The following is a 24,114-nucleotide window of genomic DNA, read 5'->3' as shown; positions in this document are numbered from 1 at the left end:
TGAGAGATTTTCATCGGAAAATGCGACCGTGTGTATGCTCCATCGGAATTTAGCTGTCCAAATTGCCACCAGCCAAAAATTTATAGCATGTTCTCAATTTTCCAGATGGAAAAACTTCCTATCGGAAATTCAGATTGTGTGTATGCAATTCTGACACGCCAAAAATCATGCATGCTCAGAATCCAGTACGAGACGGAACCGCTCGGTCTGGTAAAACTAGCATTCGTAATGGAGATAGCAGATTCTTCATAATGCAAATTTTTTAATTGTTCAATGCCGTGCATTCTCTTCTTTATAATGCTAGAAGAATGAAGTTGTTTTGCTGCTCATATTCACAGAGTTATCACAAACTTATTTCTTCATTATTTATAGGTGTAGCGGCCCCATTGGCTTTGAGTAAATAACGAGGGGAGAGCTTCTGATGGGTGGAGTGCATTTATTCCTTTGCCTCAAAGCTGTGCATTAAGGTTGAACACCACAGAGGTTAATCTTTTGACTACTTAAACACCATAAGCACTATATGTACGATTTGCACCATATGCACCGTGAAAACTGTAAAATTACATACAATACATTGTTTACAGAGATCAGCAAAAGGGGGTTACAACAGAATTACAACTGTGGAGTTACAAAGTGGTGTTCCATTATCTATACAAATATATCTAAATTAGCATTAAACATTTAAGAAAGCATGACTATATGTTCAAACGTGTGGATTATTTACAGCATATCTTTTAACTAACAGCATGTACTCAATTTATGCCTAAAAAAATATACACTGACAATGACAATGCATCTTTTACTGCATACCTTACTCCGCTTGCCAAGGGGTGCAAAGCTTTAAACTTTAGAAAACTTCCAAAGACTATCTCCTTCCCCTGAGGTGCTGCTGCTTGCCTGGATGCTGAATGAATGAGAAAAGCCCCTTGCAAAACTATAGGAAGCAGGAAGTGTCTGGTGATTAAAACATTCCCCAGGGGAACACTCCCACCAAATTATGTTATGACGAATAGCTTGTAGGTACTTCTGTGACTGGCTAAACTGGTAACTCATTTACTTTCTATGAGAACTACTAGCTTTTGAATAGGACGTTTAATAATTGAATGTTTTGATACATAGTCCTTATCTTGCAATCTTCTGTCACCCACTAACACCTTGAATCAACGAACTAGACCGTCCTTTTTACCGAAGTCATGATGGTATCTTGATTTTCCTTAAAGCTTGCAGTCTACTCTTCCAGGCCTCCCACAGTGGGCTTAAGCTCTCAGGAAGTGCTTCATCCCAACTGATGCCCCTGGGGCAAAGCTCCTGGAGAATGCACTTGCCACTCAGTATGAAGAGAGCTATGAAGCCTAGAAGATCATAAAGAGTGGCTAAGACTGACAGGATACCACGACGAGTTGAGTGTCGATCCTTTGTCAATGCTGAAACTGAAAGTGTCATCTTCAATTGACCACTGAATGTCTGGGTTAAGTTTGAGAAGTTCACTAGTTGTTGCTCTTTCTGATGGAGCTACACAAGACAGGTCGTCCCTTTTATTAGAGCTGAACTTATGCAGTCTTAAGCCAGCATTTTTACATAATCCTTGTGCTTCGAGGATTAGATTTGTAGCTTCACTGATTGTCAGGCTGTCATCGACATAAAAGTTCTTCTCAATGAAAGCTGATGCTGAAGGATACTCTGCCTTGTGTTGTTGTGTAAGATACCTGAGGCCAAAGTTGGCACATCCTGGAGATGAACTGGCACCGAAAAGGTGAACTGCCATTCTGTATTCTTTTGGTTCTGTTTCTAACTGGCCATTCTCCCACCAAAGGAACCTTAAGTAATTGCACATTTCTGGGGGGATGTAGAACTTTTGGAACATCCTTTCAATGTCGCATATCCCAGCAACTGCTTCCTTCCTGAAGCGACAGAGGACACCCACTAGAGAATTTATCAGGTGTCGTTTAGGGAGATGCCTTGGAATTTTGCTGAACAATCAAGACGACTCTTAACTTGTCTGGCTTCTTGGGGTGATAAACCCCATGATGTGGGATGTACCACACGGTTTCTTCCTCTGATAATAAAAGGGCTGGCTCTGCATCACCTTTTCTGATAGTCTCTTCCATGAATGCAGTGTAGTGTTCATAGTACTGTTTATTGCCCTTTAGCCTTTTCTTTAGATGTTGAATTCGAATGATGGCTAGCCTCTTATTTTTTGGTAGTGTTGGTTGACTGTTGTCTTTGAAGAGTAACGGCATCTCATAGTGTCCATCTTTCCTTTTCATTATGGTTTCAGAGAGAAGCTGCACAAAACGAACGTTATCTTGAGACACATACTTATCTTCATAATTTCTTTCAGAGAAGTCCATTTATAGAGCCTTTAACACATCAGTGACCGGGGGAATTGGCATTTCTTTTACTGCGACTCTGTGTACGAAGCTTTGGCTACCCTGTCTATCAAGATGTGGATTTGCTGATCCTATGATGCTCCAGCCGAGCATAGTTTTTTGAGCAAAGGGTTCATCTTCAGAGCCCATGCTGATGGGCAATCGTAACCGATCAGCAGTCCGACTTTGCAGTCTTGAAGTGGCTGTAACTTGTTTACCAAATGCTTGAGGTGTGGCCACTGAAGTGCAGTTTCCTTGGTAGGGATGTGAGACTTATCTACTGGAATGAAGTCTCTCGTATAGGCTTGACGGAGTTGACTATAGCTTTCGAGTTGAAACCACGCACTTGCAGACCGTGGGAAATTTGGCTTGATATAACTGTGTCAATGGCTGTCATGGTGCTGAACTTTAGCTGTACGGGCTTGGTGCTCACACTTAGCTCAGATACCAGGTCTGCGAAAATAAAGGTTGAATCACTGTGCATGTCAAGTAAGGCATAAGTGAGGATTTCTCTCTGAGGCTCCGCTGCAGCTGACAACAGAACTGGAACAATGCAGGAGGTAGCAAAAGTATGCCTTGTCAATGCATGAGACATAACCTTGGGAACATTGTCATTTACCTTATCTCCCGTAGCTACTGAATCATTGTTTGGTGTTTTGACAGGCTCAGTGTTTCTCTGTATGTGCAAACAGGTTGGATGACGACGACTGCATATGCTACATGTGTGTCTTCCTTTGCAGTCTTTTGAAGTATGGCCCTTTCTTAAGCAACCAAAGCAGAAATGGTTTTCATAAATGAAGGCCTTCTTTTCATCAATGGTCCTTGCTGCAATAGTCAGACATTTAGCGACACTGTGCGTTTTGTCTTTGCAGACTAGGCAGGGTGGTTTTGGTCTTGAAGCTGAGATCTCTGGAACACTGGAGGTGGAGGGTTTCATTTGAGTGCTTGTGTTGAGCGCCTTGGCTCTCTTGGGAATTCTCTCATCTGTGGTATTGGTACTGAGGAGGAAAGGGGAGGCAATGGGGTCACATGCTATCTTGGCTTCCTTCTGCAGGAACTCTGTGAAACGAGCAAAGGTTGGGTATTCTTGAGACTTGTCTAATTTGTCCACAACGATGCAACTCCATCTACGCACAACCCATTCAGGCAGTTTCTTGAGAAGGTTGTGGTTTTCCTCACAATCATTTAGAATAGATAGGCCTTTAACATGGGGAATGGCCTCCACACAGCCTTGAAGGAAATCCGCAAACTCTCTTAATGCTACAGGGTCGTTGGCTGATATCTTTGGCCATTTAGTCAGCCTTTCTCTGAAAGCTCTTTGCACTATGAATGGGCCTCCATACCTGTGCTGTAGGATTCCCCAGGCACCCAGATAAGCATCTTCTGAATTCCGATAGAAGAAACCTTCCACTGCCTTATGAGCTTCACCACCGAGATACCTCTTCAAATGCAGCATTTTTTCACACACAGGGATTGTTTTTTGATCAATCAGCACCATAAAGGATATCTTCCAATCTATGAACTTTAAAGAATCAGCGATAAATACGGTTGGTTCCAGTATAGGGAGACGGTTGGAGGTGAGCAGACTTGCGAGTCCAGGAATTAGACTACCTTCTTCTTGTGGTCTTGACACCTCAAGTGGTGTATTTGAAGGTTGAAATGACACAGCTTTCGGATTCAATGAGGTTTGTGGTTCATTTCTTTTGTAAAGGTTTTGTACCTTGTAGTCTGTCTCCTGTTCACAATGTTCAAAACTATCATAGGCGTTGTAAGCTTTCACTCTTGCTGCAGCTACCTTGACTTCATTTTCTGCTTGTGGCTGTTGCAGTCTTGTCTTTTCCTCTACTAACCTAAGTTTAATTTCTGCTTCCATTTTGCTCAGCTTAGCTTGTTCTATCTTTGCTGCAAGGTCGGCTTCTGCGTCTGCGCGTTTGCTAGAAGATCTGTAAGTGGCTCTCGAGCTTGAGCTAGGGTCTGGTAATGACTCTGAGAGGACAGTTTCTGTTTCCGTGTTTCCAAAGACTGACTCGTGCTCTTCTTTATTAAGTACCATCCTCACTCTTTCCTTCTCAAGTTGAACGTTAAAGGTTTTTCCCACATGCTCTAGCCATTTGTTGGTGAGGTTGCAAATTTCAGCCGGTAACGTGATGCATGCATCCATTCTTTTAACAACGTATGGGCTAGTGGTATGATTACGGTAAATGGACTCATACTGTTGGTGGACTAACGCTTCTTTGGCTTTAATCTCCTTCATTCTCGTTTCAAGGTCTTCGGCTGGGCAGAAGTTCTTTAATTTCGTCCTAATTTCTTTTGCTAGCTCCTTCCAAGAGTCGTACACCTTGCTAAATGCTGTTTCATTTTTCTTAACTGTTTCTTTGTGCATTTTTTGGCCCTTTTCTGTTAATCTTCACTCTCTGGAGCTGGACCACACTTGTTGTGAGTGGGTTTGTCTGTTTCTTTAGTGCAGTGTTTCTCAACTCCAGTCCTCACTAAACATTTAAGAAAGCCTTATGACTATATGTTCAAATATGTGGATTGTCTACAGCATATCTTTTAACTAAAACCATGTACTCAATTTATGCCTAAAAACATATACACTGACAATGACAATGCATCTTTCACTGCATATCTTGCTCCGTTTGCCAAGGGGTGCAAAGCTTTAAACTTTCGAAAAATTCCAAAGACTATCTCCTTCCCCTGAGATGCTGCTGCTTGCCTGGATGCTGAATGAATGAGAAAAGCCCCTTGCAAAACTATAGGAAGCAGGAAGTGTCTGGTGATTAAAACATTCCTCAAGGGAACAAAAGTAAGGCAATAAAGGTTCCACCTGTATTCAGTGCTGAACAAAGATTTAAAGTGACAAGCGGCCAGTTACAATAGGTATCTCCTGAATAATCTTTATTTGAATTTAAGCCAGATCTACATAATATATGTTTTTTTTTTTAAAGTCCTTTTTTTTCTTTAATATACATTTTTGGATTATTGTATTATTTTCTCGTGCTCTTCTTTTTATTGTTTTTATGTCACATTTCCACAACACCATAATTATGTTGTATTTGTAAACCTGTTTGGTGTTGGTGTCCCTTGTTAATTTTGAAATTGTATTTTTGAAATGTACCTGCCTACTCACCCAAAAAATTTTATATTTGCTATTTGAAGAAAAACACATAGGCAAGTATTTTCTGAAAAAAAAAATCACAATTTATTTTCCATCATAATAACAAAATAAAGATGAAGGCAACGCTGGAGAAAGTGCTTGAATTTGCGAATCCTTTGGTCCCCAAGGCACACATCAACTTTGTGGCTCAAAAACTTGGTAGCTTGAGAAGTCCATATAGAAAGGAAGTCAATCTGGTCCAGGAATCCCAGAGAACAGGAACAGCAGCAGATGACATATATGTACCCAGGCTGTGGTACTACAACAGGCTGCGTGTACTGTCAGACCACACTGAAGGCAGGCAATCACTTTCTTGTCTTCCCTGCAGCCTTCCCTGGAGGCTGTGGCTCTGGAGGTGGACTTGTGGCAGGAGGAGGAGGATGGGGGAGCGCACAAAGGTGGTCATGATCAGTTATTTTGCCACTCAACCCCTTGTGGATGGTTGCAAAAATGAGTTTCTCACATTTGCGCCATTGGCCCTCCTCCATTTGCTGTAAATTGGAGGCTATGTATATGCCATAGGCCTCTACAACATTGAGGGGGAATTTCAGGGCGTCATTAGGCTCCTTAATGAGGGCCAGTGCTGCCTCCTCTGTTTTAGTCCCCTTCCTAGGCCTTTTGTATGGAAGGCAGAGGGGAGGCACCTGAGATTTGGTGTTACTGGGCCCTGCTACCTCCTGGCTGTCACTTTCCCCGCCTCCTCCTGTGTGGCACTTGCCAGAGCCTCATCCTGGCTGAGGTCTTCCTGTGTATGAAAAAGGGACATCGTTTTCGTTTTTTGTTCATCAATCACACACAATTTTCAGATAACGACGTTACTAAATAGAAAAACTATCATTCTGAGCCCAGCATTTTTCATTCTTGTCACAATCATTTCTGGCCACTACTGTCTATTGTATGTGAAACGCTTTTTGTTAAATTATTAATTTATTATCAATAATAACATCTAGTTAACAACCATCATTTTCACATAAAAAATATGTATAAAAATCCTATACCTGGCTCCAACTGGGTTCCTCAATCTCTTCCTGGATGGAAGGCCCAGGTTGGTCCACGGAAGCCTCAGCTGGGGTTGAGGGAAGGCTGGATGGAAGGCTAGAGGGAAGGGGTGCCGGAAGAGTTGAAAGCGAAATCCCTGCCCTCAATACGGTCATCAAGAAAACACATCCTGGGTACATACACCTTATCTGCTGCTGCTCCTGACCTCAGGGACCGCTGGACCTTCTGATACTCCTTCCTATAGGTGCTTCTCAAGTTACCAATTTTAGTTTCCAGAGACCTCATATCTGCATTGGGGGCCAGAGTCTTTACAAATTCGAGCAGCTTCTCCAGCGTTGCCTTCCTAGCTGCTTTATTGTGATATAACGGGTTTTTCACCTCCCATAAATTGCGCATATCAGGATATTTATCCAGGAATTCGCCCAGGAATTCTTGGTCTTTAAATGGATACATTTTCTCTGCAAGACCAAACAAAAGACAAAAACACTCATCTCAGGATAATCTTTTAGCCCAATATAGACATCAATCTAGATTCAGTATAGTCCGCTCATGTCAGTAAAGTTAAAATCTTACCTTCGTTATAAAGTTCGCCACTTCCGTTCCTCCTTCCTCTGCACACAGAACGTAGTTACGACACACACGTCTCTTTTGTTGCAGTGGGAGAGGAACATGGCGGAGACACAGCAGGTGCATAATTCCAATAACAAGGAGGAGGAAAGCCCAGAGCCAGAAACGTCCCGATAACGGAGGAGATTTAAGGCCACAAATATGTCCTTTGGTGAGATGTTGGAGATGGTCGACATCTTGAGGAGTAACGACTATGATGGGAATTAAGGTCCGTACCCAAACCCAAATCTGAGAAAGGCCAAGATCACGACTAAAGTTGTGAAGAGTCTGTACAGGAATTTTGGGGTACGATGATCCAAGGATCAACTGAGAAAATGCTGGTCAGACCTCAAATTAAGGGAGCAGGATCAGTATAGAAAGATCAAAAAAGTTCTTCAAAAAAGTAAGTATTTGTCGTGTGTTCCTATTATTATTAATATTGCATGCTGCGCCATGTGTTTTACTTTATGGTGTTGTACATTTAAAAATGGCTACTTTCATGTTCATACGCACAGTAATCGGTCATAGTAAACATCGTTTGTTTCCCAAATAAATACAATGTTTTCCCAGATACCTGATTAAATACATTTGTTCATGCTAATTTTTAATTTAATAAAAGAGGTTTAGGACATTGTTGTATAGATGTGTTTGAACCTAGAAGGAATAGCAAACTAGATTCAGTGTAATGTATATAGAGGACACTCAGCAGCTGTTTACACATCTGGACTCAGGTGCACTAGTGTGGGACACAAGAACAAACTTTTTAGGGTGTCAAACACAGGTACTCCATTGGATACTTGGGGTGTCTCCAGGTGGAAAACTTGTGCAAAAAAGGCAAGTATTCTAGCTTTAGTAAGGGAATTCTGCCCAAACAGACAATTGTAACTTCCAAGCAATGTTTATCATTCATATTTGTTGCCTCAAATATCTGTGTGCTAAGTATACCTTTTGTTTCATTCTCATAGGGGAGCTAAGAATTGGGAAATATGATGTCACCAGGGACCCCCCACCTCCTGAACAAGGGGAACAGAGGTCACAAGCAGAGGATTTGGAGAAAGGAGAGGTGGTCAAGATTGAGACCACAACAGGTGAGTGTCTGACACCCCAGCTTCAGGTAATAAGAGATGTATGCCTGCATATTTATAATACATGGTGTGTTTTTTTGATTTTTAGGTGATGTACAGGTTGTGGAAGAACAATCAGATAATTTCACCAGTGAAAGTGCACAAAGGCTAATCCAGGACATCATGTGGTGTAGTCAGGATTTATTTTTTTTTTTTTTTTTTTTTTTATTCTTTATTTAAATTTTTCATTTAAGTTGCGTACAAAACATAATCAAGTATTATAAAAGAAAACCATAGGACCAAAATACATTCATGCCCTTAAATTTTTCACATTATCCTGGTTTTCTTTCTTTACTTCTCGAGTTCTTCTAAAATATCTCCCTCCCACCCCTACCGACCCATTACCTCGTTAAAAATCATAGATTGTCTAAAGATTTTCCAGTATTTCCATTTCACATGGAATCTCTTTCTTTCTCTTTCTTCCTCCATTCCCAGCCCTTCAATACTATACATTTCCTCAACTTTTCCTAGCCATTCCTTTACTTTGGGTGCTTCTATTTCTTTCCATTTTTTCGGAATCAGGCTTTTTGCCACGTTTATTAATGAGCTTGTGAGGGAATTCCTATACTCCTTAATTGGGGTATCTACTGCATGGAATAGGCATAACCATGGGTTCTCAGGTAACTGTATTTTAGCTATTACTTCTATATATCTTATTATTTCTCTCCAATATTCTTTAATCTTGGGACAATCCCACCATATATGGGCCAAACTTCCCGTTTGTCCACAATTCCTCCAACATTTCCCAGATTGTCCCTCCTGGTACTTTGCCATTATATCTGGGGTCCTATACCATCTTACTAAAATTTTATAATTTGTTTCTATCATCTTACTATTTTCCGTGGATCTGTGCACCATCTTCAATATTTTTTCTATATTTTGGTTTTCACCCCGTGCTCCTATCTCTTCTTCCCATTTTTGAATGAAAGTTGGTACCTCCGCTTCACATTCCCGTCTCAAGACCTTATAAAGCTGGGCAATACCTGCCCTTGGGGATTTCCCCTCACATATCCGCTCCAAGGCAGTCAAATTTTCTCCATCTCTAAGCGGTTGTGGTAGTCTTGAGACGAAATGTCTAAGCTGCAGGTATCGCCACTCATTCAAATCCATCCAATCATTTTCTTTCTGTAATATTGCTAGTGTTTTCAATTTCCCCTCTTTAATTATGTGTCGTAATTGCATATTATCTTGTTTTATCCATTTCCCTCCTATTGTACTTTTACCAGGTGCAAAAAAATCATTATCTTTTAAATAAATTAAAGGGGAATTATATTTCCACTTATTATGTTTGTGTATTCCCTCCCATACTCTAAACACATTTTTTGTGACCAAAGGTGTTGTCTTCCCTAGTGATCTATATTTTAAAGGAGTCCAGATTTCTCTACCTAAATTTGTGCCTGATAAACTGTGTTCTATTTTTCCCCATCTTTTTTTACTTTCTAATTTTGCCCATTCCACCACCCGTGTTAACACTGCTGCTTCGTAATATTTTCTAAAGTCTGGGACATTCAGACCCCCCTCGTCTTTTCCCTTTTGCAAAGTCTTCAGTGGGATTCTAGGTTTCTTGTTGTTCCAGATAAATTTAGAAATTAAAGAATTTATCATTTTAAAATATAGGGGGGGGATATATATTGGTAATAGCTGAAATTTATAAAGGATTTTAGGTTGAATAATCATTTTTAAGGCATTAATTCTTCCTAACCATGACAGGGGCTTTGTTCTCATTCTCCTTATTTCTTCTCTCAATTCTTCTAGAAGGGGGATATAGTTTATTAGGTACATTTTTTCTATTGATGCAGTCAGTTTAATCCCTAAATATTTAATTTCCTTTTGCCATAGAAATGGGAATTCTCTCTTAATGTCAAGTTCTTCTCTCGGATTTATATTTACGTTTAAGATTTCTGACTTGCTTGGGTTGATTTTAAAGTTAGATAATTCTCCGTATTCCTGTAAAGCCTTTAACAAGTTTGGCATGGAGATTCGTGGGCTGGATACATAAAACAGAATATCATCCGCGAATGCGGCTGTCTTATGTATTTCCCCCTCTATCTCAACCCCCTTTATATCTGGGTTTCTCCTTATCGTCTCCAGGAGTGGCTCCAATGCCAGAACGAACAATAGGGGGGACAGCGGACACCCCTGTCTAGTCCCATTGTTCATTCTGAAGGCTGTTGATAGTACCCCATTAACTCTTACCACTGCCTTGGGGCTGTTATATAGTGCCTTTATCCACTTCAAAATTTTGGGACCAAACCCCATTCCCCTTAGGGTACCCATCATGAATCCCCAGTCTACTCGGTCAAAAGCTTTCTCAGCATCTATTGATAGGAGTAGACTGGGGATTCTACTCTCCTTCATCCTCTGAAGCAGTAATAATGACCTTACTCCATTATCTTTTCCTTCTCGCCCCTCAATGAATCCCACCTGATCTGCATGGACTAAGCTAGGCATTAACTTCTTTATTCTAGCGGCCAATATTTTTGCGAACAATTTAATGTCCGTATTGAGTAGTGAGATCGGTCTATAGTTTGAGCATATTGTATTCTCTTTTCCCTCTTTCAATATCGTGGAGATTGTCGCAGTGGAGGCCTCCTCGCTCAGTCCATATTTTGTACCTAGTCCATTATAATATGCACATAAAATTGGGGCTAGTATGTCTCCAAACTTTTTTAGATATTCTATTGTATAGCCATCAGGCCCTGGACTCTTTCCTCCTTTGGTCTCTTTTATTGCCTGTATTACTTCTTGGACTGAGATTGGATTCTCCAATTCCTGCGCCAATTCCCCCGGTATTTTAGGGATATTTGCTTGAAATATATAGTCTTTGATTTTTCCCCTTCTCTTCATCTCTTGCTTTTCTGTCTCTTTTTTTCTCACGGAATATAACTGCCCATAATATTCTCTAAAAACTTCTGCTATTTCCTTAGTTTTATAGACCGACTCTCCCTCTTTATTTAATATTTTCTCTATATAATTCTTCGATCTTTTTTTCCTCAATATCTTTGCTAAGATCTTACTATTTTTAATGCCGCTATAATATCTCTCTTTATTAATCCTATTATATATCGTCCTCATTTCCTGTTCCATTAATTCCCCGAGTTCCTCTCTTTTCATAGCCAGTTTATGTAATAGGTCCACTACCTGTCCACTTTCCCTGCCATTTGCCTTTTTATGTTCTTGCTCTAATCCATGGATTTCCTCCCTCAACTCTCTACTCTTTTTAATACCTTCTCTCTTCCTATTTGTACCTAGTGAAATATATATCCCTCTTATATAAGCTTTATGTGTCTCCCAAATAATATTTTCCATATTCTCTTCATTTAAATTAGTGGTAAAAAAAAACTCCAATTCCTTTCTAATTATTTCCTCTCCCTTCTCGTCCAACAGTTCCCTATTCAATATCCAGGAAAAAGGAGATTTCTGAAATCCTGGGATTTTGATCTTCAGGCATATTGGAGAATGATCAGACAATGTTCTAATTCCTATATCTGTGGATATCACCTCGTCCAGAACCCTATGTTCCACTAACCAGTAGTCGATCCTTGTGTACGTCCCGTGTACCGGGGAATAGAACGAGTAGTCTCGTATCCTTGGGTGCATAGTTCTCCACACATCCATAAGCTGGTACTGATATAGCCTGTGTTTTATTATTCTCCTCTGCTCCTTCCCAATCCCCTGCACACGGGACGAACTATCCATTTGCGGATTCATACAAAAGTTCATATCTCCAGCTATAATTACTCTTCCTCTTTTAAAATCCCATAATTTCTCCAATATTCCTTTCAGAAAAACCGTTGGACTTCTATTTGGGCAGTATATGTTAGCGAGGGTATAGTCTACTCCCCATAGTTTCCCCTTCAGAAAGAGGAATCTACCCTCCGGGTCGACTAATCTTTCTTCTATTTTATAGTATACCTCCCGTCCTATACCGATAGCTACCCCTTTTGAGTTCCTTGAGTAAGAATCTCCATAAAACCACACCGGGAACCTAGGGGAGTATATTCTAATCTTGCTTTCGTATGATAGATGGGTTTCCTGTAAGAACACTATACCCGCTTCATATTGTTCTATTTCTTTCAGAATTTTAAACCGCTTTGCTGATTCATTTAGCCCCCTAACGTTATATGACAAACAATTAACTATAGACATAGCTTTTAGTCAGGCTGGTTTCTCCTCTTTTCTCACTTAACGAGGTTCTCTGCTGTCGGGTCTTCTTTCTCCCCCCACCCCTCCCACCCCCCCTCCCAACCTCCTCCCAACCCTCCCAGACCCCTCTTTGGTCCTTGTACCTATATCCAGAATATATCCCCATCCTGGAATATGTACCTCACCCCTTGGGGTGAAGCTCCAAGCCCGGCATTCCGTGTCCCTCCACTCCCCCCCCGGCCTTGAAGGCCCGGTAGACATAGGGGGGGGGGGGGAGGGAGCAGATAGTCCAGGGAGGCTCTTCCCGTTTTCACCCATACCCACATTAACTTTTATTTACTTTACCTCTCCCATCTCGTTTCTTTTGTAATAAATTACACCAGCCCCCCCTCCCCCCCTCTCCCCCTACCCCCCCCCCCCTTACATTAAGCTCTCTGCCCTATTCCCTCTTCAATTAGTCTTTCTTCTCTTTCCGATCGCTTAGGTATACTAATGGTTGGAATCTGTAACTCTGTACAAAAGTCCTGTACTTCTTCCGGAAATTTCAATCTAACCGTCTTTCCGTCCCTATGTACTATCAATGCTGCAGGAAACCCCCAACTATATTTAATATTAGCTTGTCTTAAATGTTCTAGTAATGGTTTTAATTGTCTTCTTCTGGATAATGTTTCACTTGACAAGTCCGCAAATACTTGCAAAGTTGTTTGCTCGTATTGCAACGGGTGTCTCTCTCTGAGGTTCCTCCATATTTTCTCCTTATCTGTATACCGATGGAATTTAACAATGACATCTCGTGGGGTCTCCTCCTTCATTCCTAGAGGCTTTCTAATTCTATGTACTCTATCGATCTTTAACTCCTCGTCCTCTTCTCGTCCTAGTAGGGGGTTAAATATTTTCCTTATTTTTTCTTCCAGTTTCTCTCCATTTTGCTCTGGGAGGGCTCTTATCCTTAGATTTTGGCGTCTATTTTGATTTTCCTGTGCTTCCATTTTATAGAAGGTATTTCTTTGGTTTATTTGCAGTGCTTTCACTTGCGATTTTAATTCTGCGATTTCTTGTGTTTGTTTCTCAGTTCTCTCCTCAGCCTCTTCTACTCTCCGCAGCAAATGGCCCAGATCCATCCGGACATTTGTAATCTCACTCTTAATTAAACTTTCCATCCTTTCAAACATTGCCATCATCTCGATCTTCGTGGGCATTTGAGCTATACTTCGCTGTTCTTCCCCGTCCCCCTCGTAAGTTTCCATCTCTCTCTCTGTTTGTGTTTCTTCTCTTGTTTTATCTCCTTGGGCTCCTTTTAACTTAGCCATTTCCTTTTTTGCGTTTTTGGTTGGCAAGGATGTTTTTTTTTCTACATCTGGGCTTTTTTGGTTACCCTCTTTAGTTGTCAAGTATTTTTGTATTGAACTAGCGGTTACACTAGTATTTAAACTCTCCCTCGGGGTTTTAGATTCTGTTGTTTTATGTGATCTTCCCCTCATCATGTATCTTGTTCACTTGTCTTGTTTGACAAAATAGTTGTCCTGTATAGAGGGGAGTACCTCTCGGTTCCAATCTTTGCTTTTATTGATTTGAATGGAGGGGCAAGGGGAGAGAAGAATATCCTGCCGTTTCACCTCTCAGGCACCCTAGTTTAGATGGAATACTTCTCTTCACTTTTGCTTTAAGAATGGAAAATTCTGCGACTTGATGGATTTTTTTTTTTACTTTTTTTTTTTTTTTTTTTTATTAGGGCACCTGTAAAGATCCTGTAAAGGAACAATAAAAAAAACAAAACGTACCCTTCGTCCCTTTTTTCCGATCTCTATATAGCGTAAGAGGGGCGGGAGCACACGTAGAGAGAGAGGAAAAAAAAAAAAAAAGAAAACGCATAAGGAACAAAAAAAAAAAAAAAAGGGGAATGTCCTTATACTTTTGCAGCTCTATTTCTACTTGATCCAATTGTCTAATCAGCTGCTATCCACCACATAATGGAAAGTTACTCTCCAGAAAATATCGCTCCAAGCTTATCGCATAGTTAAATCGCAGAGTTCATCATTTAATTTGCAGCTTAGTTCATAACATAGTTCATAACCTTTTCAGTCAGTACTAAGCTGTATCAATACTTAGTCCTTAAGTGAGCTTAAAACTCAGTACTAGTTTCAACTATCAGTTTAGTAGTTTCCAGTACTTCCAGCATTTAATCAATTGAGCCACTCCTGGATTCATAGTTTTCAGACAAAATCATTGCTCCATCAAGACCTCTCTTATGTCTCCAGTCACTTAACCCTTTCAGGCCCCCTAGTTTAGATGGAATTGAAAATTCTGCAACTTGGTGGATTTTTTTTTTTTGTATTTTATTTTGCTGGGGCACCTATGAAAATCCTATAAAGAACCTATGAAAAACGTACCATTCATCCCTCTTTCCCGGTCTCTGTATAACGTAAGAGAGGCGGGAAGATACGAAGGAAAAAAAAAAACGCAGAGGGGGGGAGGATTCGGGGGGAAGAAAAAAAAGGAATGTCCTTATGCTTTTTCAGCTCTATATTAGCTTAACCCAATTATCTAATCAGCTGCTATCCACCACAGGAAGGAAAGTTACTCTCCAGTAGATATCGCTCCGAACTTATCGCATAGTTAAATCGCAGAGTTCATCACTTAATTTGCAGCTTAGTTCATAGCATAGTTCATAACCTTTTCAGTCAGTACTAAGCTGTATCAATACTTAGTCCTTAAGTGAGCTTAAAACTCAGTACTAGTTTCAACTATCAGTTTAGCAGTTTCCAGTAATTCCAGCATTTAATCAATTGAGCCACTCCTAGGGTTATTAGGCAATCATTGACATTTAAACAAGTCCTCTCATTGGTACGTTCTTACAAACATTTCAATTCCGTAGCTCTCATAGATTCATAGGTTTCAAAAAGAATCATTGCTCCATCAAGACCTCTCTTATGTCTCCAGTCAGTTAAATTTTAGCCAGTCCCAGCTGCTGCATCTCTCCCTCAGTTAGTCATCAAATCTCTTTAGCTTCCACAGCAAACACAGTTCAAACACAGTTCACGATGCAACAGCGCTGGATAACCTAGGGGCTCTGGAGGGTAGTATGCAGAGCATAATATACAGAGGACACAAAGGCAGAGATAAGAGGGGGGGCGTATGGAGGAGACAGAGGGGAGGCCAGCAACCAACAGTCACTCGTGGGGTCTCAGGATCAGGTGTTTTCTCTTGCAGCCATTTTTTTGATTGAACCAGGGATATCTCTCACTTACCCCTGTTCAGTTTCCTGCATCCTTTACTGCTGTCCACCCCGATCTATCAGTCGCTCCTCCTTGGTCTCCTGATCCAATATCATGGGGAATACGCATCTGCGGGGGTCACCATGTGCTGTCCTCTAACACGGTGTTCTATCCCACTTCACCAGCATCTGCATCAGACTTGCTGCCATGGATCTCCTGCCTCCCCTTCCGTCCTCACAGACACCGCCTCGGGCTCCTCCCCCAGCTTTCCCACATCACATCCTCCCCCAGCTGAGCTGGTTCAGTCTGTGTAGTCAGGATTTAGACATTATAAAACAAAAAACTATGGATATTGAAGTAAAACTTAAGAACATGATTGATGTCCTTGAAACAATATCATTTACAAAAAAATTGGCACCATTTTGTGTTTCTTTGTTACATTTTGACAACATTTTAAAAAGCCTAATTTTGAAGAAGCACACAGTATGTCAACATGCTATCTGCCATCAGGGGATATCAAGGTATGCGTTTTGTGGGTGCAACCCCTTCCTCAAAACTCAAGTAGGTGAGAGGAAGGGGTTGCACCCCCAAAACACATCCATTTATCCCCCATGATGGGAGATATCACATGTTGACATTAGGCATGGGATCAGAATGTAAATCCCCGGTTTGACTCCCAATTTGTGTGCATCTTCAAAATTTGGCTTTTACAGGGGTGACTTCACCTCATCTGTTGAAGGCAAGATCCACACATTTTGGACAATATAATGTGTGATCTTGCCCCAAGTTTTTCAGTGTTGAACTTTGTAAGTTTCAGAGTTGTGTATGTTCTGTTTTGAAACATGGCTGTTTATGTAACCTGAAAAAAAAAATGTAGATAACTCAAAATTTTATACTTTTATACAAAAAAAATGTTTTACAAAGCACATGTGAATGTGTACGGAGTAAAGAGATTTTTACTCAACAATGTGTGGCTTCTTCTTTCAATGATCAATACCATTTTTTGTGTTTAAATTGGTGTTTACAGTGTCAATGGGTGTTATATAATAATGTACAAACCACTTGGCACTACAAGTGCACTAGGAGACACAAAAAAGAAACACAAGCAGGAAATCAAAATCCAAATTTTAGCAGATTAAATGTAAAATGTATTCAAAATGTTCTGGCAAAGCAATAGCCCCCCTCCCCGAAAGATATTCCAAATGATGCACTTCATGGGCACTTTGGGGGGGGGGGGGGGGGCAAGCCAGGACAGCCACTTCCAGGGATGTCATTAATTGCTGAAGTCCGGCGTCAGGTCCAACTGTGACCACATAATTTGGGTTATTTCTTTTCAAAAAGTTATGCAGGATGCAACAAGATAAGACAATGGTATTAAGGTTGTATTCCGCCATATTAATGGCCATTTGAAACAGGCGGAACAGGCTGGCCAGAATCCCAAACGCATTCTCTACAACTCTTCTGGCTCTGGCCAGCCGGAAATTAATAACCCTTTTCTCCGGGGTGAGGGTCCTCTGGGGGAATGGCATCATGACATGGTTTCCCAGACTGAAAGCCTCAACTGCGATGAAGACAAATGGCAGTCCTTCGACATTCTCCTCCGGGGGTGGCAATCCCAAGCCACCACTCTCAAGACGTCGGTAAAACGCAGTCCAGGTAAATACTCCTCCATCCGGCCATTCCTCCCCACATCCACATATAAAAACTCATATGTCGCCGACACCACCGCCATCAACACGATACTATGAAACCCCTTATAGTCAAAATAGTATGACCCTGAATGGGATGGTGGGGCGATGTGGATGTGCTTCCCATCGATTGCCCCTCCGCAGTTAGGAAAATCTCACCGCTGGGCAAACTGGGAGGCCACAGTCTGCCATTCCTGTAACGTTGAAGGAAACTGAGGAGTCAAACAAGAAAAATCGACTTAGTAATTTTGCAACAAAACATTACAAGCAGATTATACACAAACATTGTTGGCCAACATCAATATAACATTTCTTGTAAAGAGTATTTAAAGGCTAAAATATAAGGTCCACTTATCAGATTCGTCACCCTCTCTGATGGCCCCTTGTAAATATTTTAGGGGGGGAGGTATGTTTTGAACAGGTAACCACCCTCTCCACTATGTAATAGAGTAACAAATTAATGTGTGTTACTTTGGCCAGTCCCTCTTAATTACACTATTGGCAGCCCACTGGACAGATAATAAGAAGTGGCATCAAAACAAATTAATAAATGGAAGCACATTTTTAAATTCTGCAAATACCTATCAAGATAATAATAGGAGAAGAAGATTTTAAACAGTAGCATTTGAAAGTATTGAGGCAGGCCCTTGCACTACATGCTTTGAGAAATTCATCCATAAATCTGACCACAAAAGAGGTAGGTATAGTGTGTATGGGTTTGGCAAAGTCAGCAGATAGAGGATTGGTATCAGCTGACTTCGCGGGTGGAGGGAGGGGGGTTCCAAATGATTTCTGGCACTCTACATGAATTTAAGGACAGCAATAACATTTGTACACATTTTAGAGGGTCTTTAGGGTAAAGCATTACAATGGAGCTGACAAAATACATTGTTAAGTGACTAGACTAGGAGTATATGGGCCACAGATAGCATGCTGGGGGAGTTAGTGAAGGCAAATATGCATGAAGGACAAAAAAGAAGCATACAAAAATCCAACATGCATGAGGACAAAGAGGAAACTCCCAGCTTATTACAATTATGTTAATTATAAAATGATGAAAGAAATACAATACATTAGCAAACAGTAATAAATATAATGTGATGTTAAAGGATACAGCTTACCCTCATATATTCCTTCTGCATGACCTGGATGATGGCAGAACAGGTCTCTGGGAAAATGATACCCAGAGCCTGGGGGGAGATGCCTGTCGAGAACTTGAGGTCCTGAAGGCTTCTCCCTGTCGCCAAGTACCGCAACGTGGCAACTAGCCTCTGCTCCAGAGTGATGGCTTGCCGCATGCAGGTATCCTGCCTGCTGATATAAGGGGTCAGCAAAGCCAACAGATGGTGAAAATCATCAGGATTATTCTCACGGATCTCACGCAGCAATGGCATATGAGAGAATTGGTCACACTGAACCATGAACTCCTCGTCGCCCTGTTCTTGGACTGGGCTTGTGTCAAAGTAAGAACCCCAACACCAAGCCCCTGGCACAGCACGAACTATACAATGAGTACGTTACATGCAACATGGCTTCAAAAGGGTCGGCTGGTCAGAACGGACTAACAGAAAGCACTGATAAACAGCAAGGCCTGAAAGAACGAAATGCAAATCAGCAACGAGCGGACAATAAGCACTGAAAATCAAAGCGTACTATATAAATATATAGGCCACAATGACAAACAAATGCGAACTGACTACACGCACTGATAAGCAGATATGCACCGACCAGCCCAAACTGTAGAGCAGGAATGATCTGAAGCACAAGTCTGAAAAGCGTGAATCGTCTCTAACCAAACGTCTACTAACGCGATAAACACGAAAATCAGCAGAAGGAGCCCAAAGGGTGCCGCATGTGGTGCTGAACTTCCCTTTTCTAGTCTCGTTGTATGTGGTGAATGTCATGGTGTTCTTGGCGGTCGGAATTTGGTGTGACCGTGTGTAGGCAAGACAGCTTTAGCGGAATTTCCGACGAGAATTCTGATCGTGTGTACGCGGCATAACTTTCATGATCTGCTGGCTTGTCTCTCTTCCTTTTCTTTTCTTGCCCTCTTGGATTTCTACTGTGCCTCAACTATATGCATACATTATTTGCTTAAGCCCTGCTGCATTTAAAGGGTAACTCCACTTTCGTAGAAAAAAAAATAGCAAATAAAAAAAATATATATCATATACAATTTCGACACAGGTCATATTGTAACTGAATGTTATTAAAAATGACCTTTGCTTTTTAATCTGCAGCTCTGTAATTTTCTGTGAAATGCAATCCAATATGGCTACCTGGAGGCATGTACAGAACGCCCCCCAGATATGTAATTTCCTGCTTGTGTGATTGGCTCAATCGTTTTCCCAGAAGTCTACACTAATATACAAGTCGGATTTCAGGCATCCCCTGCAACAAAAATGTTATTTTTGGCGAGATACTCCCAATAGGAAATCACATCTAAAGCGATGCATACCCTGCAATTTTCCTCATTAGAGCTTTGCAAGTGCAGCAGCTGGGGGGTAATTATGAAACCACCTTCATTAGACTCATTCCTGAACATGGACACAGGCAAAGACACAGGAATTTCTTCAGAACAACAAAAGGTAGGAATCTGCAACAAAGTTTGTCAAAATCCTTGTAATGTGCATCGATTAGACATGTGCAGAGTAAAATATTTCGTTTCGAAATGTAGTTTTCGTCCGAAAACTTAATTTATTTAGTTACTCCCGAAATTCGTTTTTATTTATTTTGTTTTTCGTTCAAAAATTGCAATAGTCCGAAAATCCACATGAATTACGGTCGAATCTGTCTTTGAAGGCTTATGGTGTCTGTCGAATGTATAAAGAAGATTCGACGGAGCTAGTATATAGCATACTTTAGAACCCTATTAAAGTCTATGGGACTCCAACGTTCAAAATCTAAAGTGCTAATTTTAAAGACTAATTTGCAAGTTACTGTCCTAAAAAGTGTTTGGGGACCCAGGTCCTGCCCCAGGGGACATGTATCAATGCAAAAAAAAGTTTTAAAAACGGCAGTTTTTTCGGCAGCAGTGATTTTAATAATGATTAAAGTAAAACAATAAAAGTGTAATATTCCTTTAAATTTTGTAGGAGGGGGGGGTGTCTATAGTATGCCTGTGAAGGGGCTCATGTTTCTGGTGCTTAGAACTGTCCCTGCACAAAGTGTCATTTATGCAGGAAAAAAAGTCCTTTAAAATCACTCGCAGCTATTATGAATTGTCAGCTCCGTAATACAGAGAACACTCATTGAAAGTCATTGATAAAAAAATAAAAAAATAAATAAAATAAAAAAGCGTGGGGGTCCCCCAAATTCAATTACCAGGCCCTTCCGGTCTGGTATGGATATTAAGGGGAACCCTGCCTCAAATTTAAGAAAAAATTTGACGTGGGGTTCCCCCTAAATATCCATAACCAGACCCTTCAGGTCTGGTATGGATATTAAGGGGAACCCCGCATCAAATTAAAAAAAAAAAATTGACGTGGGGGTCCCCCTAAAAATCCATACCAGACCCTTTATCCAAGCACGCAACCTGGCAGGCCGCAGGAAAAGAGGGGGGGACGAGAGAGTGCCCCCCCTCCCTCCTGAACCGTACCAGGCCACATGCCCTCAACATTGGGAGGATGCTTTGGGGGTCTGTGACCCCTCAAAGCACCTTGTCCCCATGTTGATGAGGACAAGGGCCTCATCCCCACAACCCGGGCAGGTGGTTGTGGGGGTCTGTGGGCGGGGGACTTATCAGAATCTGGAAGCCCCCTTTAACAAGGGGACCCCCAGATCCCGGCCCCCCCTGTTTGAAATGGTAAGGGGGTACAAAAGTACCCCTACCATTTCACAAAGAAAGTGTAAAAAATAGTTAAATAAGACAAACACACTTTTGAAAAATTCCTTTATTAAAAATAAAAAAAATAAAAAAAAGATTCCAGCGGTGCTAATCCACTCTTGCTATCCAGCGACGGACGATCATCCTTCTTCTGTCTCCACGGAGAAGACACTGCAGGGGTTCTTATATACGGAGGGTGGGGGCTCCCGTCACCTGACCTCACCCCCCTCTGACGCAAGGGGAAACCCGGTGTTCCCCGTGACGTATGAGTGACCCCGCCCCCCTCTGATGTAACGGAAACCTGCCTGTGTTACATCAGAGGGGTGTGGGGTCACCCATACGTCACAGGGAACCCCGGGTTTCCCCTTGCGTTAGAGGGGGCGGGGTCAGGTGATGGGAGGCCCCGTCCTCCGTATATAAGAAACGTCAGGCCGCCGGAATCCTTGCAGTGTCTCCTCCATGGAGACAGAAGAAGGATGGATTTGCTGCGCTGATTTAGATGAGCCATCGCTGGAGAGATGACCGTCCGTCGCTGGATAGCAAGAGTGGATTACCACCGCTGGAATCTTTTTTTTATTTTTTTTTATTTTTAATAAAGGAATTTTTCAAAAGTGTGTTTGTCTTATTTAACTATTTTTTACACTTTCTTTGTGAAATGGTAGGGGTACTTTTGTACCCCCTTACCATTTCAAACAGGGGGGGGCCGGGATCTGGGGGTCCCCTTGTTAAAGAGGGCTTCCAGATTCTGATAAGCCCCCCGCCCGCAGACCCCCACAACCACCGGCCAGGGTTGTGGGGATGAGGCCCTTGTCCTCATCAACATGGGGACAAGGTGCTTTGAGGGGTCACAGACCCCCAAAGCATCCTCCCAATGTTGAGGGCATGTGGCCTGGTATGGTTCAGGGTGGAGGGGGGCCGCTCTCTCGTCCCCCCTCTTTTCCTGCGGCCTGCCAGGTTGCGTGCTCGGATAAAGGGTCTGGTATGGATTTTTAGGGGGACCCCCACGTCAATTTTTTTTTTAATTTGACGTGGGGTTCCCCTTAATATCCATACCAGACCTGAAGGGTCTGGTTATGGATATTTAGGGGGAACCCCACGTCAAATTTTTTCTTAAATTTGAGACAGGGTTCCCCTTAATATCCATACCAGACCTGAAGGGCCTGGTAATTGAATTTGGGGGACCCCCACGCTTTTTTTTATTTATTTATTTATTATTTATCAATGACTTTCAGTGAGTGTTCTCTGTATTACGGAGCCGCCATTTCATAATAGCTGCGAGTGATTTTAAAGGACTTTTTTTCCTGCATAAATGACACTTTGTGTAGGGACAGTTCTAAGCACCAGAAACATGAGTCCCTTCACAGGCATACTATAGACACCCCCCCCCCCCCTACGAAATTTAAAGGAATATTACACTTTTATTGTTTCACTTTAATCATTATTAAAATCACTGCTCCCGAAAAAACTGCAGTTTTTAAAACTTTTTTTTACATTGATACATGTCCCCTGGGGCAGGACCCGGGTCCCCAAACACTTTTTGGGACAGTAACTTGCAGAATCTTTTCTCTCTGTCAAATCTTTTTTCTCTGTCGAATATTTTCTCTAGATAATCTTGGACTAATAGAGGTAAGGTTAGGCACATTCGACCACAGGTTCTATAGACAGATTGTTATTGTCAGAGTCACATCGAATCTCCTATTCTATATCGAACTGTTGTAACAATAAAAACTAAAATAAAGCATTTATTTATGTCGGATCTTTAGTTTTTCGGATTCTGTGCTTTCGTTATCGTTTGTCAAAACAAAAACGAAAATAGCTGAAATTCGGACGAAAATGCATTCGGACGAAAACGAATGCACATGTCTAGCATCGATCACCCAGAGGGAATGTTTTTTTCTCAACAATAGTGGAGTTACTCTTTAACCACTTCCCGACTGGCGCAAGCCGATGTACATTGTCAGAATGGCATGGACAGGCAAATGGGCGTACAGGTACGTTCCTTTAAATTCGCAACCGTGCTATCGCGTGCGCGCGCGCGGCGCCCAGGACCTCCATGAGTGGGATCATGAGTCCCACAGACTCGATCTCCATGGCGATCGTCTCACGGGGAGGAAGAATGGGGTGATGCTAATGTAAACAAGCATCTCCCTGTTCTGCCTAGTGGTAGTGTCCCTGATCTCTGCTCCCTGTCAGCGGGAGCGGAGATCAGTGACGTCTCACACACAGCAACACCCCCCCACAGTTAGAAACACGCCCCAGGACACACTTAACCCCTACACTGCAGCCTAGTGGTCAGTGTCATTTACACAGGAATCAGTGCATTTGTATAGCACTGATTGCTGTATAAATGACAATGGTCTCAAAAATGTTTCAAAAATGTCCAATGTGTCCGTCATAATGTCGCAGTCATGATAAAAACACTGATCACCGGCATTACCAGTAAAAAAAAAAAATATTAATAAAAATGCCATAAAACTATCCCCTATTTTGGAAACGCTATAACTTTTGCGCAAACCAATCAATAAACGCTTATTGCGATTTTTTTTTACCAAAAATATGTAGAATGTAGAAATATGTAGAATAGAAGATATGTAGAATAGAAATGAAGAATACGTATCGGCCTAAACTGAGGAAAAAAATGTTTTTTTTATATATTTTTTGGGGATATTTATTATAGCAAAATGTAAAAATAATGTGTTTTTTTCAAAATTGTTGAATTTTTTTGTTTATAGCACAAAAAATAAAATCCGCAGGGGTGATCAAATACCACCAAAAGAAAGCTCTATTTGCGGGGGAAAAAGGACGTCAATTTTGTTTGGGAGCCACGTCGCACAACCTCGCAATTATTAGTTAAAGCGACGCAGTGCGAATCTCAAAAAGTGCTCTGGTGTTTGGCCAGCAAAATGGTCCGGGGCTTAATTGATTAAGAGTGCAATAACTTTATACTATCAGCTGAGACTATTGAGCTACCCTACCTCGATTAG

This window comes from Lithobates pipiens, unplaced genomic scaffold (genome assembly GCF_037356315.1).
Source record: "Lithobates pipiens isolate NorthernLeopardFrog02 unplaced genomic scaffold, aLitPip1_a1.2 Scaffold_16, whole genome shotgun sequence".
In the NCBI taxonomy this organism is placed as follows: Eukaryota; Metazoa; Chordata; class Amphibia; order Anura; family Ranidae; genus Lithobates; species Lithobates pipiens.
The sequence above is the reverse complement of the archived record's forward strand: the minus strand, read 5'-3'. Positions refer to the sequence as shown.